Source organism: Miscanthus floridulus, chromosome 8, assembly GCF_019320115.1.
Source record: "Miscanthus floridulus cultivar M001 chromosome 8, ASM1932011v1, whole genome shotgun sequence".
Classification (NCBI taxonomy): domain Eukaryota; kingdom Viridiplantae; phylum Streptophyta; class Magnoliopsida; order Poales; family Poaceae; genus Miscanthus; species Miscanthus floridulus.
Genome location: NC_089587.1, coordinates 107,968,112 through 107,985,868, shown reverse-complemented (window position 1 = coordinate 107,985,868; position 17,757 = coordinate 107,968,112). Strand labels below are relative to the sequence as shown.

At 42.0% G+C, this 17,757-nt stretch overlaps 1 long non-coding RNA gene across 2 annotated transcripts; it reads right to left on the bottom strand.

Annotated features, from left to right (window-relative positions):
• Positions 1–13,362: 13,362 nt before the first annotated feature.
• On the bottom strand, positions 13,363–16,757 carry LOC136473215 (uncharacterized). 2 transcript variants are annotated; one of them, XR_010762540.1, is made up of 10 exons: positions 16,630–16,757; positions 16,310–16,385; positions 16,003–16,100; positions 15,625–15,700; positions 14,517–14,597; positions 14,308–14,421; positions 14,133–14,186; positions 13,823–13,948; positions 13,552–13,626; positions 13,363–13,454 (listed from the first exon to the last, which is right to left on the bottom strand). It is a non-coding gene; the product is annotated as an uncharacterized lncRNA (long non-coding RNA). The 2 variants fall into 2 exon arrangements; XR_010762541.1 differs by lacking the exon at positions 14,133–14,186.
• Positions 16,758–17,757: the final 1,000 nt, after the last annotated feature.

The window sequence follows — 17,757 nt, the reverse complement described above, 5'->3', positions numbered from 1 at the left end:
TCTCCCTTTATAAAACATCTCTGTCTCCGCCAAGCCTCATCTTCTCCACCAGATCGATCCAGCAGCGCCGCCGCCCCCAGGCCACCCTAGCCTCGCCTCACGCACGCACGCTGTCACCGGCCGGCCAGCGCACGCCTCGCGTCATCCTCGTCCCTGGCCCACCTCGCCCCCAAGCAGTCTTCTCCAAGATCCGCAGCAGGCCACAGCTACGGCACGTCTCTAGGTTTGGCCCCGGTCTCCCTCTTCCTCTGCACTTCCCTTGATGATGTCGTAGTTGGTGTTCCGACGACGATGGAGATCACCAGGGCTAGGTTGGGAAGATGCATATCGGTATTAGTGATCAGCGGCGAGATGATCAGTGCTGTGCATGACAGTTGTGTGTGTTGCTATTGCTAGGAGGTAGCATGCTCAAGTGTAGAAGGGGCAAGGGCCAAGGGGCTTGTTCTAGTCATCACAAGAGGGAGGACGACGGTTAGCAGTGTGTTTGTGAACCTGCTTTGCTGGCTTGAAGTCTTTCTCGCGATATATGTGTTATTATAGATGCTCAAGATATTGTTAATTAGTTCTTATAGATGCTCTACTAGATGATCATGTTTATTAGAATTATGATTTTATACATTTGTACATACTTGTTGCAAATGAGCTTTTGTATGAATCTAGAATCTGGGCAGGAGCTAACTTTGATCTGGTAGGAGTTATGGCTGATATCATGAGCTTTTGCAATTTCTACAAGTCATAAAAAAAGATGCTTCTGTATGAATCTAGAATCTGTGCATGATCTTTGAAGTTTGGATTGGAACCTGAGTGGTAGAAACTTTTTGCGACAAAATCTCTATGCTGATGAGAGCAGCATTGACAATGGAAGCATTTTTGAAGATATAGTGAGATGCTTGCTTTTGCATTTGTTTTGTACATTTTGCTGTTATAAACAATAGTCTGCTGATTTCCATTAGTATCAATTTGGCTCATCAATTTGGTGCATACTTCTGTAACATGTTTTTTTAGTAAAGTCTAAGTCTCTAACATGTTTTTTTGGCTGCAGGAGCTGGACCTCGCGTTTGACACCTTGGATGTGAGCCACCGCCGCCACCATATATAATCCGTTTATGATGGATTAATTGCTCCAACCTTTTGTAATCGGATGGATGCGTGTGCCGAGCCCTCGTGCCGGCAATCTTGTAATGCAATTTTGCGCTGAGCCATCGAGCTCAGTGGAGCACGGGCACGCCCGGTGTCTCAGTCGTTTCCTCCTTTTTGCGCGGTAGCTTATGACGAATAGTTAGAAAATTGTAGAAAATCCATACTAGTTGAACTTGCGGACCATGTTCAGCTCGGCGAGCATGTTCTCTGCCGAGCGGTAACAGGACGTCAAGGAGGAGCTTTGATTCTACAGAGGGAGAGCGGCAACGGTCAGTGGAAGACCGTGTTCCCTTCCTCGTAGAATCGGAGCTCTTCCGTGGCCAAGTACGGTGCCGTCCGGTGGAGAAATGCTCGCCGAGATGATCACGTAAGCAAGGTCAACTAGTACGGATGGTTATTTATTCACACGTCCCGATATCGTCGCAGTAGTCTGTCAATCACCGTACCCAAACGTAGTATATATATAAATATAAACGATAATCGATTGTTATGTGTGTACACTCCTATTCTTCTGTTAATTTGCGGAAATATCATGTGAATTACTTACCTGCCGCAGGTAAAAGACGAGAACACAATGACCATGGCCACGGCCATGAAAAATGCCAACGACACAACACTAGCAACTTTCTCAGGCAAGCAGAGTAGTGTTAAACGCTCTGGAAACCTTTAAACTTTGTCAGTTAAGATTTCCCCTTCAAACAAGCTAGGCACTTAAATAAGGCTTATGCTAGATTCTATCACTAGTACAGATACAGAAATGATTTTTACAAATGTTACTATCCTTGAGGTGGCACGTCTTGCAGGAGTTCATTTTATAGATATAGTTTTTATTTTTTATAGATATATCTAGGTGGTGTAAAAGCTAGATGGCTGCCCCGAGAGACAACATGGATGAAGAAATGATGAATATTATCAACACCGGCACTCAATTTGCCGATGGTGACCAGCAGGATGTAGATGACGGGAGTCAATACCTGGCTCTTGAAGATAACCAAGAAAATATTGTGCAAGAAAATACAGGCGAGGTATATATATTTATATATATATTTGAATATTATATATATATATTTGAATATCTATCATCTATTATACGTAGCCCTCTGGATCGACGACAACAACGGCGAAAAGCAAAAAAATTTCGAGGCCCGAAAAAGCCATTGGAGGGGCGCTACATAATATCAGGAATTCAATATCGAGACAGGCGAACCACTTGGTCCACACGCAAGGAAATTCGTGCAACACTGTGGGTGCCTTGTAAGGGACAGACTTCCGATCAGTGCCCGTGAATGGAAGCAAAAGATCAACGAGCCTCATGTTAGTTTTGTCTCTGATCTTGATAAGAATTTAATTTGGGATGATATTCTTCAACATTTCACGTTGCAAGCGGATGATTATGATGCTATCAACGATGATGAATTGAAGGAACTAGTTCAAAATTGGGCTATGAAGAAGATGGCCACACAATTTCAGACTTGGAAGAAATCCCTATACACGAAATACGTCAAGAAGAACATAACGCCCAATTTCAATACTAGTGGCCCGCTCGCGAAGTTGAGGCCCTACTGGAATGATTTTGTACAGTACAAGACATCGAAAGAGGCTGAGGAATGGGTGAGAAGGAACCAAGAGAATGCCTGACAAAAGGTATACCACCATGGCATGGGATCTGGTGGCTACGCGACTGCCATTCCCAAGTGGGAAAAATGGAAGTGGACATTCTTGCCAAGGGTATCACACCAGAATCACTCAATTAGCCCAAACGCGCGAAGAATTGGTTTTTCGCTCATGGGGGAAGACTGGACCTAGAGACCGGGAAGCTGGTTCATGGCTCAAAACTCGAAAGAGCAACACAAAGATTATCTTATGCTCTACAAGCTAAAACTATTGGTGCGTTCAGGCCCAATAGAGAGAAGGATGAACTGACGTATGCCCTCAGGACCGCTGAACACAGTGGCCGAACGAGAGGTTTAGGACGGAATATTTCTTGGGAGCATGGTTTCCCTGATGACAGAGATACCTATAAAAGCCGGCAGAGAAGGAAAGGATGAGGATGCAGCGTGGATCAGCAGGTTGGAGGAATTGGTTCGTGAGTCACGGGAGGCGTTGCATCAAGCATAGGAGCGCGAAAAAGACATGCAAGCAAGAATGCAGGACGAAATCATAAAGCAAGTGCAAATAGCAATGAGTGCCCAGAGGCAGGCATCAGATCTAGGAATGAACATTAATATTAGCCCCCCTGATCAGTTGAAAAGCAGCTGCGCTTCCACAGAGTTGCCAAATCAAGATGACGCAATGCTACGTTTCCCCGTGGATGACATCACTGCACCATTTACATCATGTGAGCTACATATTCTAAAAGAGAATGCCACAATCATGGTGGCTCTCGGTGTTTTTTCTCCTCCAGATCCTACCAAGACACCAAGAATCTATGGGGCAATAATACCACCTGGATATGTTAGCGTCTCAGTTGATAGAGTTAACAAAGGTTTTAGTGACCTGCCTCTTGACATTCCAGGAGGTGATGGGGAGAAGACTCTAGGAGAAGTAGAGAAAACATTCATACTATGGCGTAAGCGCTACATCATTATTCCCGGGGTCTCTAGTCCACCGCCGCTTCCTCAACTGCCAGACAATAGGTGCGGACAAAACTGAACGAAACAATTTTTTCACAAACTTTCTATTGACATGCATGATTAATAATAACAATTTCTTATACCTAATTATTCTTTTTTGTAATCACACAGCAGGGCCTCCGCCAACCTAAGTCCAATTATTCAATCTCTAGATCATCATAGTGCTCCGGGCAATCAGGTGGCAACGCCGCCACCGCCGCCACCTCCAAGGAGGTCTCCAACGCCTCCAACGGCTGCCCCGCCTCTCTTGATGACTAAGAGGAAGCCAGCTCCTAAGAGGTCTACCCCGCAAACAAAGTAATTGTCCCACCAGCCGGCAAAGAAGAAAGCCTCATCTAATCCAGTTATTCCCCAAAAATTGTCTTTCGAGAAAAGTGAAAAGGAATTAAAAGCTACAGTAAAAAAGATGTGGACAGTTTCTTCGAAAAAGTAAAAAAGCAACGAGAAGAGAGGGAGAACCTAGAGAAATCATACTTCTACCTACCTCCAGATCTTCTAAGAAAGAAGGTGGACCAGAAAAAGCGGGAATCTCAATAGACCCGGCCAAAATCGGACTATGACCGCTCTCTCACCAAGTCATTTGAGGCGGCGTAGAAAAAGACTAGACCAGGGAAAGGTGTTGCACAACTCGGACAACAATCGCAACAATCAATCCCCCCTCTTGTCGTTCGTAATCAATATGGTTCGAACTTAGACTTAGACGTCGATTTTGAGGAGCTGGCTCGGTTTTACGAGGAAACTAGTTTGGACCTTGCCCAAGTGCTCGCTGAAGGACCATCTGCTCTGAAAGTGGATCCTTGGAAGAAATTTGAACATGGAAAGAGTCTATACAACCCTGAGGCCTTAGGTGAATTGGGTACGCAAATGTACCTACTAAACAAGTGGTACATGGCGGCGTGTGAATGGGGAGAGGCCTTTGTTACTGTCAGAGTTAGAAACCAACATTACTTCCGTGGCGATGACGTTATATATGTCGAGTTTGAAGAATTACACCAACTATGCCACCTGGACTCTCTCGACAAAAGTCTCATTAGCTGCTATTATCTGTAAGTGTGATTATTTTCTACTATTAAAGTGTGTATATATAAAGCTACATGTATATATATACATTATATATCCTCACACTATATTTTTATATATGCAGATATGAGATGACAGAACTCAGAAAGAGAAAGGATAATGATGTTGGTTTCGTTGATCCAAATGTCGTATTCAAACACCCTAATCCCCCGTCCTCAATGGAAAGCTGAACTCGAGAAAAATCTCATGAGGTTCTTAGTGAACCAACAAAACAAGGACATACTCTTCCCCTACAACTTCAAGTGAGTGTTAAATAATTAATGTCGATCATATGGACATTTGTTCAATTATTTGCTTACTAGCTAAGCTATCTCCCATATATATACATATATGTTGACTCTAGTTAATGTCGATCATATTTGTGTATAAAAACATATGCAGCAATCACTGGATATTGATGGTCATCGATATGGCCAATAGTCGGTTGAGAATCTTAGACTCGTTAAGAAAAGAGAAAACAGAGTACCAAGACATGATAGATATTATCCAAGGTAATATGGTCTCTCTAGCAACTATATATATCCTGATCTATTAACTGCAACAATTATTAAAGACCAAATTAATGTTTTATTTTATTGGGCGCAGTGTTTGAAAAAGTTTCATTGAGAATCACCACATGAAACATTGCAAAGCGCCACTGGATGTAATCGCACACAAAGTAAGTATTATCTACATTTATATATATATAATTCAATTAACACCATGCATGCTTTCAATTCACAGGATCTTTTTCTCGTAAAAGTAGGTTCTAAGGCAAGAATAGGGGAACAACTACTGCGGATACTATGTTTGCGAGTTTATCGGGGCGTACACAAAAAGAACTCCTAAAGAGATCCTCAAAGTATGTTATATAAATATATTCATATATTCACAATTTCTTTTGTTGCTCATATATATAAGTAATCAAGTGACCAACACACACATATATATATATATATTAATACTTTTCCTTTAACTTTTATTGAAGACTCTATGGTTGAAGGAAAAAGTCATACGACGTGACCAACTGAAAGCAATTCAAGAGACCATAGCAGGATTTCTTAATGACCAGGTCCTCAACCCCGCCGGCGAGTTCTACAATGACGTCAACGAAACATGGAAGCCAAACTAGATGGAGTGATTTTGTTATCCCAATAATATGATAGAATATACAATGCAAAATTTATTTGTAATATATATATATATATATATACACACACACATACATACATATTATATGTACATAAAATAACGTACAATATATGTATATGCATGTAATATATACATTAGTTTCATACTTTAGTTTGTATAAAATGTTCGAACATTATAAACATGTAGAATACGTATATTATTAGCAGCGTAGAATGCGTATTCGAAAACCTATTCGAAAACCAAAACGAATCATCAATTGAAAATAGAAACAAAAAAAAGAAAAAAAAAGAAACCTTTAGTCCCGGTTGGTAATACCAACCGGGACTAAAGGGCCGCCCCATGTGGCCAGACCGGGAGGCCCTTTAGTCCTGGTTGGTCTTACCAACCGGGACTAACGCGAAACCAGGACTAAAGGAGGGGACCTTTAGTCTCGATTTCGTACTCCCGGTTCCAAAACTGGAACTGAAGGCGGTTGAGAACCGGAAGTACAGCCCGTTTCTCCACTAGTGCACTAGGCTTCTAGAATTTCCGCTTCAAAACATTTGGATTCCCTACTTATTTAACGTCTGTGCTGATAGCGGTACAACAATATTTATCTTACCAAATGAAACAATAGCATGATTAGGTTTCCTAATTTATTTGCAGCCCAAGAATGGAAGCTGTTTGCACACTGCCTTCAGTGTTAGTGGCTTCCCTTTTTTTTTTTTTTTGCTAAACATTGCAATTTCTTTGGGCGACAGTGAAATGAGTCTGCATATCCAACTGAAACATTCCTGTACACACTAAATTTATTTTTCCTTCTTCGAAGGGAGGAGATAAGGACCCATTTGTAACTAATTTAGACTGTCTCCAACGATGCTATCCATACCCAAAATAGGTCGTCTACAGTGTTTTTGGGTAGCAGAAAGACGCTCCAACGGATGACCCAGACACCGCGCGCATTTTGCGTTGAAGCCGATCGGATACGCAAATAAACGTCTCGAGAGGAAGACGACGCAAACGTCCGGCGCCGCAGAGGTGGGCCCGCGGCCGGCGCTTCCAGGCGAGCCGGTCGGATCCATGGCCTTGAAGCAGCAGGGAAGGGATTCGGCTGGGGGCTCCGGTCGCAAGGAAAGGCTCTGGGCGGGGCCGGCACGGGGGCGCGCTGGGTACTGGCCCACGCGGACCCGAGGTAGGCCGGGCGCGCTCCGGCTGCCCGCGTGGTGGACGGCGGCATACGCAGCAGCGGCTGCTGCTGCCGGTGGCAGGCGACGGGGCTGCTGCCCGTGCGCTGGGGCGCCTGGCGTCAGAGCACGCGGCCCAGAGCGGCGGCGGAGAGTGGCCGGGGCGCGACGTCCAAAGGGAAGGCACGGCCATGGGCTGAGATGGACAGGAAAACGAAGAAGAAGATCCGTCCATGGTGGTGGTCACCGGAAAGTTCATCGGAAAACGAGAAACAAAGGGGAAACGGTCATACGCCAAAGGATCCGCCCGTTGGAGAACGTAAGTTTTAGGTAGCCACCCTTTCTACTGTGCATCACCTAAATCAGGGAAATGGGTATCGTATTTAAGTCTCATCGTTGGAGACAGTCTTACTAATATTTTGGTTCCATGTCTAATCATATGACGTGATATATTTCCAGTTTAGTGTCCCCTGCTGCGAACCACCGGAGTAACCACTATATTGCATTATTTCTAAAGTTACCTTGGTGCTTTCGTTCTTCGTGAAAAAAAAAGTTAAATTATGTCATGTAGTATGCTGCCGGCGCGAAGCGCGGGGTTACTGGCTAGTCTTCTTTTATGTCTTAGGTGATTAAAGCATCAAGATCTTTGTCTAAAAAGATATTAAACATCAATAAACAATAATGTGCATCAAAATGACCCTAAGTAGTTCTATTCTACACCGTCGTCGGGTAGAAATAAAATAAAACAACATATCTTCTTACGAATTACATAGTATAACAAAGGCACTCACAAAAGCATGTACACTCACCTCTATGGGCGCACACGTGCAAACCCTATACCTATGAGCATTTTCGAAGACCGAGCCGGCCGGCAAATTCTCGATATCGACAAAGTCACCACGGGCGCGTCGCTGTCGACGGGAACGTCACCTACCACTGAAAGCACAAACATCGTTAAATCCTAGAAATTTACTCCCACAGGGAATCGATCCCAGGACCTGAGGTGCTACTGAGGCTCTTAGACTAAACGCTAAAGGCCCTTTCAAAGTAAATCAACATATCTAACAAGTATTCATTAAACAACATTAATTAGAAAAAGATATATCAGTTTCTTATATTAAATTTTTCTGTTAGTTCCAATTTAACCAAATAAGATATATTAGTTTTCAGCAGAAACAATTTATAAATATTTACTAATACTTATTCTTAAGCAGTGTAGTAAATAAAAATAAGAACTGGTAGAGACAAGCACTCAAGAAACAAAAAAAATATGTGGCCCATTACATCTTTTGGCCCAACTCATCACAGTGCATGCCAACAGGATTTAAACCTGGCCCTGGGACGAAAAATCATTAACGGGTTGCTTGCTCTGCTCGGGCCGCGACATGCCAGATTACCAAACTGGTTGTGTCACCACCGGGCCATACCCAACTTTTCCTTGCAGTCTGGCCTGCTCAAATACAAATATAGAGTTTGGATGGGTTAGGATCCTGCCTTGCAGCAAATTGTCAAAGCATCACATTGACACACTGATTGGTGGCAACTTCGGATTTTCAGTGACTTAGAGCAAGGTTAATAATATAGTCGGCTTGCTGGCTGTAAGGTTCTTTACAGCCTTCTCTCAGTCCACTCATATAGTAGTTAGTTCTTTACAGTTAATATATGGCCCACTTATCTCTCTCACATACTTTCTTGGTTCTTGTGCCCAAGTCGGCTGTAAGCTTACAGCCCGCTTCTCCTCTCTCTCCTCCACCTCAGCATTTAGTCGGCTTACAGCCTGCTATTATACTTACTCTTATCCTCGTCTCAAAAAACTTTTTGCATGGCCCGACATGAAGAAATTCGTTCACACTGTTATCCTCTTGCACTGTATGTCAGCAGGTTAAACCACACCGTGCTCGCTATCCTGATCTCAGTACCACAAAAATGATTTTAGAAGTCATCCTCTCTGATTAACAGATACGTACGGTCACATCTAGATACCGTCTCCGTAAATGGTAAGGCGGAGCCTCACTTGTAAATCGATTTTCAAAAAAAAAATGGACACCTTAATAAGTACTCGTCTCTGAAAATCGCTATTAACCAATCATTCTAAGGGTCGATCGATAAAAATCAATTAACAGAAGTGGGCAACATGTCCGTCTCTGGAAATTACTGCATAAAAAATAATTCATAACTTTTTCATATTAAGTTGGATGAAGACAAATATATCAAAAATGTAGCTCTCTGACACGATCTAGAAATTGTTTAGTCCCAAAGTATTGTTTTGAATTCACGAATTTTGTGTTTCAAAAAATCATGAATTTTGAAATTTAAAATTTTCAAATAAACTTAGATGTTGACATCGTATATATATACCAAAGTTGTAGCTCCCAATACAATCTACAACCGTGTAGTTGAAAATGTTTTTTTTGAAGTTGTGTAGAGTCCCAAATATAATGTTTTAAGTTCATAGATTTTGAAATTAAAAATTTACAATTTACAAATGACTTTGAATGTTCATGTAGTTAATTCCCAAGTTGCAGTGGATGGCCTGATCTGCATGTTTGTTGATGATAAAATTCAAATATTTGTTTTAAATTCACATATTTTGATATTCAAATTTTTTAATTTTGCAAACAATCTTGAAAGGAGACACTTCATATATAAAAGTTATAGTGCTTGAAAAGATTTAAAGCTTTTTGATAAAATTGTTTTCGTTTGATTTCATTTAGAAGCCAAAATATTCAATGCAAGATTATGAATTTGTGATATAAAAAGATACCATCCTATATATACGCACAAATGACTGTGTGGTGCAAGGGTAGGGAGGTGTTACTACTGAGTAGTAGGTTACTGGAAGCTTAAGGTGCCCGTCTCTGTTAAATGATTTACAGAGATGAATATGTCAACCACCTCTGTAAATAGCGATTAACAGTGACCATTGGTTAGAGGTGGTTGGCTTTAACTAGGCCTGGCCTATGTAAATAGGGCTGGCTGCACTCCTGGCCCTAGTAAAGACCCGTATGTGATAGGAGAGAGCATCATATCATAGATGAGCTTTAACCAGGCCCGTCTCTGATGTTATCTACTAGTACTAGTACGTTGCGCGCGCCATTGCGCGCGTCAACAAGCAGCTTAAGATGCAGCGCAAGATTCAACGTTGACATAAACTTTCCCAAAATGAGCCCATTGACGCGCACTGACACGACAAATACTCAGGCTCGTAGCACGAGCACATTGCATATGATTATATTACATTGATAGGTCTGATAAGTGTTGTAATGGTCCATTTTAACCGCATAGGTCCAGTCTGCAGATCTTACATAACAATTCACAACAGCTGCTAGCTTTATGCATCTGGGTGCAGGCAAAGCAGTGACGGTAGCGCTGATGTAATTACGCAACAGGAGCTAATGTCTGCTATATGTACATATGCTAAGCTGCCTATGCAGGCAAGGGAGCGCGCCATCGCGTGCATGTTCAGGCATATGGAAAATTTTCAATATGAAGTCTGTCGGTGTTGCAAATATAGATTATGGGATTATTTGCGATTCAATCTGATGTTCAAAATGTAAGGAGAGGTATATATTGATACTATATATAAGATACATATGTAATTCATGTGGTAGATCATGAAGGTGGAGGAATATTACACAGGCATATAGTATTAGTTGATGCTAAACATCCTTAAATGCATGGATTGATATATGCGTGGTCGCGGCGCATTGTCCTTCCAAAACTTCAGTGCATATGAGATGTTATTTCTGATGAGTTCAGAACTGCGAGCATTGGAGTGATCCGCGACATAAAGGGAGGTCTAACATGTCAAGGCAACCGGAATAATGCATGTCAGGTACATATAAGAGATTGTAGCCATGACACCTTCAAAAAGGAGGTCAAGAGCCGCTAAATAAGAATCTGGAAAAGAAACATATAGAAACAATAAGGTGGGTAGAGAAGGTAACCTTGAACAGCACAATATAATAAGGGTAATGAGTAAACTAAGTCCCTATCTTTGGAGAGCTGTAATCGGTGCAATTTAAAGAACAAGGAGCAGGAATATATGTGGATCATGGCATGAAGTGACAATATGAGGACACGCCTCTAAGCACTTCATGAAAATACAACACAAAGACATCAGAAGTGCAGGAATCCTCATCAATGTGAGATAGAACTAAATAAACAATTATCTCAAATAGAACCTCACCTAGTTGTCGAAGCAGCAGGCACGTATGCTGAATTCAAAGGTATTGTTGAAGTAACCTGCACGAACTTCAGTTTTAGAAAAACTATAAGCAGTACCATATATGTGTAGATCATCTAAAATTAGAACTATAAAAAGAGGTTGTCGCGTTTCATCTGGCTAGTCTACCCTGTATGACTGGGTGACATAGTGACAAAAAATACTTGTTCCCAACTCATTTCAGCACAACATTCAGTATGATTCCATAGGCTTCCCCTGTTTCCATTTCTATGACATCCTTGCTTTTATCTTCAAAAGAGTTTTGGCTGAAACCAAAAATAAGAAAAATGGGACTTCATGGCAACTACAGAAAGCAGACATTATTTCTTCAATCTGTCAATCTGCTGGCCTATTTTTCAACTATGCGGAAATTTCAGTTTGAGATAGACAGGGAAATAACTTGACACAGTAGAGGAAGACACTTAAAAAAGAAGAAAGACAATATGTCGCAACAGAGCATGTCATTAGTTAAGACCGAACATAAAGGTATAATCATGATAAACAGCAGCATGGTATGGTTTGCATATTCATCTGTGAAATCAGCAGTGGGAAGCCGCAAATAGGAGAGAAAAAGCAACCAAGGCCGTACAAGGACTATAAGTCAAGGGGAAAAGCAAAATTGAAAGCAACTTGCATCTCCGGTACTGACAAACGAAACTGAAAATAAATGGTCTGTAACTCCGTATCCATCACAGTTCACAGATCGCATGAAACCTGAGTTGTGCTAATCTCTATCTTCATCAATAAGTAACCGAAATGAATAAAAAAACAGTTTAGAAGCATTCCAGAGTCAAGCTCTTCACCTGTACATTCAGTTTGAATGCACGCTGAGCCCTTTTTCACCTCTTACTTGCTATCTGATTGAATGCACGTAAGGAAAATAGAGGGGCAGTCAACAGGGTTTAGGCTGTGTGCCTGCAACAATAATAAGAGAGAATGGATGGAAATCACAGGAGCAAAGAACATTTCGATGTCAGCTAGACTTAATAACTACAAAAGGAAATGCAATCACTGGATATATCTTTAACCTTGACATCCCCCTTCCCTAAATTTCTTTTGTTGACCACATCGGTTGTTAATAAGATAGAAATCAAGAGAGCAGAACATATGAACCTAAATACATAAGGCACTATACTGTGATGCGTGGTTTTTTCAACAAAGCTAAGCAGTGCTGGGCATTTGTAACAAAACAACCTATGCGGGGAAATCTCAAACCCAAGAGGCATGTTTTTCCCATTTTTTTTACATTTATCCATAGTCTGATTAAAGGGGGAGTAGAAAGGGATGGCATCCAATAAACCAATAACCTCTAATCAAGTGCAAAATATTTCATCGTTATTGTCCATATTGGATTAAATAAAGTTGACAGCTCAAATACATAGTTACATAACTAAATCTCGTTGCAAATTGCAGAATAACATTACGGCGGTCAAAATTGGAATTTTCAATATCGCAATGGAATACACGATGCAAAAATGAAAATAAGTTATGAACAGCAAAATAAGCTATGAACTGAAGCAGAACGGATTATTTTCAAACAAAGGATATAAACTCTTGAAGCCACACGCTAGATAGGAAGATGCAGAATGTATCTGTAAGACAGAAATAACGAACTAAACAGGAGGATGCACAGTTGCATTTTTTGACAAAGCAATTCATATAACAGCATCACACAATGTGTAGGTGCATCATTGCTGACTGCTGCTAGGAAAAAAACTAAAGATTAGATCAGATTACGCTTCCAAAGAATCTTAGCATGCATAAATTTCTTATAGCCCCTGGTAACCATATATTGTCAAGAATTCCTAGCATATACAATAGTAATTTACACATCTTGCAAAACTTTTGGGTCACCAAAAAATATTAGGCCACACACCAATAGGAAAATAGAAGCATTCTTCACACACCAACACGACAATAGATTTGGCCAATTTTTTTTTTGAATCAAACTGAAAGCTATAGATAATGACTGTAATTTAACAATAGCTTACAATTCAACCACCAATCAGTACAGATGCAAACTGATTCCATGCACATTCCCCTGGTCCAACTGGTCGCTGATTGCCACTGCACATGGGATAGCTGTGTAGATCATCAGACCCTTAGATGGTTGGGCAAGTAAATTAAAAAAAATTATACTCATATAAGGATGACTAACTACTAAGCTTAGGGCCATTACCAAAATGGACATCAAGCTGAGTTGTCTAAAAAAACTCCAACGATGCAACACCTGGTTACAAAATCCAAAAGGACTCTGGAAGAGGGAAGAAAAAAACAGAGTACCAAAGCATGAACATTAAATTGGAACAACAATATAGGACAGATTACTAATAAAGTAAAAGGCAAGTATTGGTAGACGCAAAAAACAATAGGTACTTCCTTCTTCCATCTAAAATTAATTAAGAACTATATTATAAAAGGAGCACCATTATTCTAAGACAACATCATACCTTTTATGGAGAAGGGGGGCTGCAAGAACATGCTAACAATAGTGTTTACACATATGCCTGCGACAAATGAAGCAGAGGATAAAGGAAACTATCTCATTGGTCTCCAAGATATTTGTTTCCAGCATCCTTGCCATTGACATGTGAAAAAAAAGGAAAATAGCAATAGCATGGAAATATGGTCAGGCTTTCAGAAAAAAGATATTTGTTTCTAGCATCATTGGCATTAACATATGGTCAACAAAAAAGGCTACGCGGAAACAAATTTCATAAGGAAATTGTAAACTCTATTTCATGAGCTAAGATGACTCACATCCAGATATGAGCTAAGATGAGTAACAATCGAGAACCAGTATTTTTGCAACATCTGAAAAAACCAAATATGCTAGAACTTAGATGGCAAATCTAATCTGCGTGAAATTGCTAGTCTGGGCATGATAGTATATATATCTCAAAATAACAGAAAATGTTAGTTTACAAAATCTTACAGAAGGAGCCTCCGGTTTTGTAGCGATCAAGAAATATGGTGTGGGCACTTGTAGTGGAGCAACAAATTGGGAGGCTGCTTTTGTGGCTGCCATCCTGCTGTTGCACCCTGCATACTGGAAAAATGGAAAACGAAGCGCAAAGCTGAAAATGCAAACATTTCTATTCAATTATTTGCATAGAAAATAACATGGTGAAATGAAATACATACTGAAGCAGTTGAGTTTCTTTTTTCGGAGGCTGCTGTGATGGTGGCGGATGCTGGATTCCTGGGAAGCCGCTGTTGTTGTCTCTAAGTAAAAGGGATGATTTAGAATGTAGCACATCTTAATTGAGTGGCCTTTAGGCTCAACCGCTCAAGCACAAACTAAAAGGATAAAAGCCGGGGAAGGACACTGTGTTCTAGCAAACATCAAGGGCTGCTGCTAATCGAGTACAACTAATTATGTCCAGGTTGTTAATTCCAAATGGGTTCTTCATTCTCTTTAGCTAAAACTGGACATTTATATTCTAGGAAAAGTACGGTTGTTCACTACAATCTAAACACACGCAGTGCAGTGCAACTTAATATTCATATAGTTTCGGCATTCCAATTGTCTGTGATAATGTATATAACTGAAAACGGAGTGAGGTATAAATGGGGGAAGAACTTGTTAAGTCTCTGACGATGTGGTTTGAGATGGTAAGAGCAAGGGGGATTCTTCTCATCAGTCTGCGGCATAAAAAAATATGTTTGGTTTGAGAACCTGAAAATAGGGAAGGCTAGGGTGTTGTGTTAGCGTGTAATGATGCGTGGAGCGGGATTTGGACTAAAATCAGTGCATTGCATCAGGTGAACACTGAACAATTTCTTGCATTCTATTTTTTTCATAACACCTGGCAAATCTGCGATGAAAAGAATAGGCTACAAGAACTTGTTCGGTGTTCAACCGATGCTATGCACTGCTGTAGCTGCTCTGTGCTAATCAAAGGTTTGTGGAGTCTTTGATTGGCGACTGATTACAGACTGTAATATCAAACTTGATGGGGCTATGCTGTAGAGCAGAACAAACTGTAAAAACAATTAATGTTGGTGAGGGAATAACTTCCTGGAGAAATCCTGTAGGAAACTAACAATACTAATTCATATACAATCATTCGCGTTTGCATGTACTATGTAAACTCAATTTAAAAATTCTCACAAACCTGAGTCGGTTGTAAATGACTTGAAAAGAATATCCATGTTACAAAGGTGGATATAGCATTTTTGTCACAAAGATATATTCTAATAATACCTCAAGATCTAACTCTTTAGTCGAAAAAAGGGCACAGAGCATTACCAAAGTGACGGCCAGCCTTCTGCCACCGATCCCTCTACCATAGTCTCTTCCAGAACCAGAACCATCAGGGATTTGGCTGAAAGCATCAACCACCCAATTAGATTGTTATTGTAGAACCAATATTTGATTAGCATTACACTGGCATAGTAAGAGCGACAGATCTATCAGTTGGCACCCAGTGCGGTCACAGAAAACAGGGTCGAAGGCATGGACCCTCGACTCGGGAACGTCGTCCCAGACCCGGGTTCGCGGGTTCATTTTGACCTGGCCGAGTAAAAGCTTCTAGCAAGTAGTGTACCATGTTCTTCGACCTCACTGACCTGGGAACTCTGTGAATATGGTCTAAATAGGGGGTGTCTAATCCAGTAGGTTACTCACCTATAAGTGAAGGGCGGATGTATCAATATAAGTGCTTTTATTTCAGTATCCTCGTCAACTTTATTATTTTCAGAAGCATCAACCGCCTAGCAAGCAGGCTGAGAAGGAACCGAATCAGAATTCAGAAACATATAAATGTCAAACTCATCATCCCACTCAGATTCCCCATGCTACAGTTTTAATGTATTGGATATCAGCTCCCCAAAGTAAATAGGCAATTATAGTGGATATATGAAAATTCTAATGCACTTGCAATGGCCAATCTTGGCAAGATAAGGAGAGCCAAATAAGAGGTTGCCAATCTTACATATATCATAGATGAATCGCCAAGAAAACCACTCGCAGTGGGCATGACTCGTACACCATCTTCTCCAGCTTTTGACCTGCAGAATTGGTTCATCTCAGAACACCCGATTGCAGCTCGGAATAACCGGCGAAGACCTAGATCAATGCCAATCTAAAAAAAGATATAAAAAAGGGGGAAATGCCCACAATGTTCGCTGGCCAAACACCACGCACACACCTGAATAGTACGTGTTCCCCTTGCAACAAAAGGAGCGAATATATTGATATGTTCATCAGTGCATAATAGATAGAGAGATGGGGACGGAGATTAGGAGCAAGCACCTGTGTTCTTGAACGAATGGAATCAATCCCTCAAACTCCAAGAGCAGTTCGCAGTGCAGCGGCGGGCGTCAGTTAGGGTTTCGTGGAGCAGACGCGGACCGGCGAGAGCAGCCAGCGCCGTGGGGCAAGCACGCTGGCAGCCACCGGCGGTGGTTGCTAGCACCGCGCCATGGCGGCGGACCGCCGCCGCCGGGGTTCACGCGCACCAAACCGGCGGGGCCGTCGCCCAGGCAGCGCCCCGCGCGGGGCGGCGCTCGGGCCCGGCAGGCACGCCGCGACGCCGGGAGAGAGGGAGAGGGAGAGGGAGAGGGAGAAGGAGGGAGGAAGGGGCGGAGGCGGCGGCAGGGGTGGAGGCGCTACGGGGCGGGAGAGCGTCGGGGTCGGGAAGAACATAGAACTATCGGGAAGGAGGATCTGGAAGAAGAAATAGAAGTTGGAGTATTTATTTGGTTTTCTGATTTCGAACGAGAAGCCGAGAAGCAGGGTAGGAGCCAAAGAATCCAACAAGAAGCGCGAGCAGCCGCTTCAGGAGGAATTGGCTTCAAAAAATCGGGGCCGTCCATCACAAGATCGAACGGCCGGAATTAATTGGAGCGACGTGGACGGTGTCTCCTTCTTGGAGTCACCGCGGGCTTGTCTAGGTAAACATCACAAACGACTTTTTGGGTAAACATCCTCGTGCTACCAGTGACCGCATGAGCGATGAGGAGAGCACGAAATAGGTCTGGCTGCACTCCTGGCCCTAGTAAAGACCCGTATGTGATAGGAGAGCGTCATATCATAGATGAGCTTTAACTAGGCCCGTCTCTGATGTTACGTACATCACAAACGAGTTTTGGGTGAACATCCATATATGATGTCTGGAGAGACGACTACCATCTTCCCATCTCTAATGTTGCACACATCATAGATGGATGGATCTATTGAAACCTGAGTCTAATTGGAGGCGACCATGTAGGTGACGTCCTTCCCCGTTTGTCTGTGATAGTTCGAAACACATAGACGCACTTTAGGAGACACATTCTGAGCTGCATGAGCGGCGCCCTAGAGCTAGCTCCTGCCGTCACTTTCCCATGCACGGAGGCACACGCCGCGCGCGGCGCCCACACCTACTATACTATGCATATA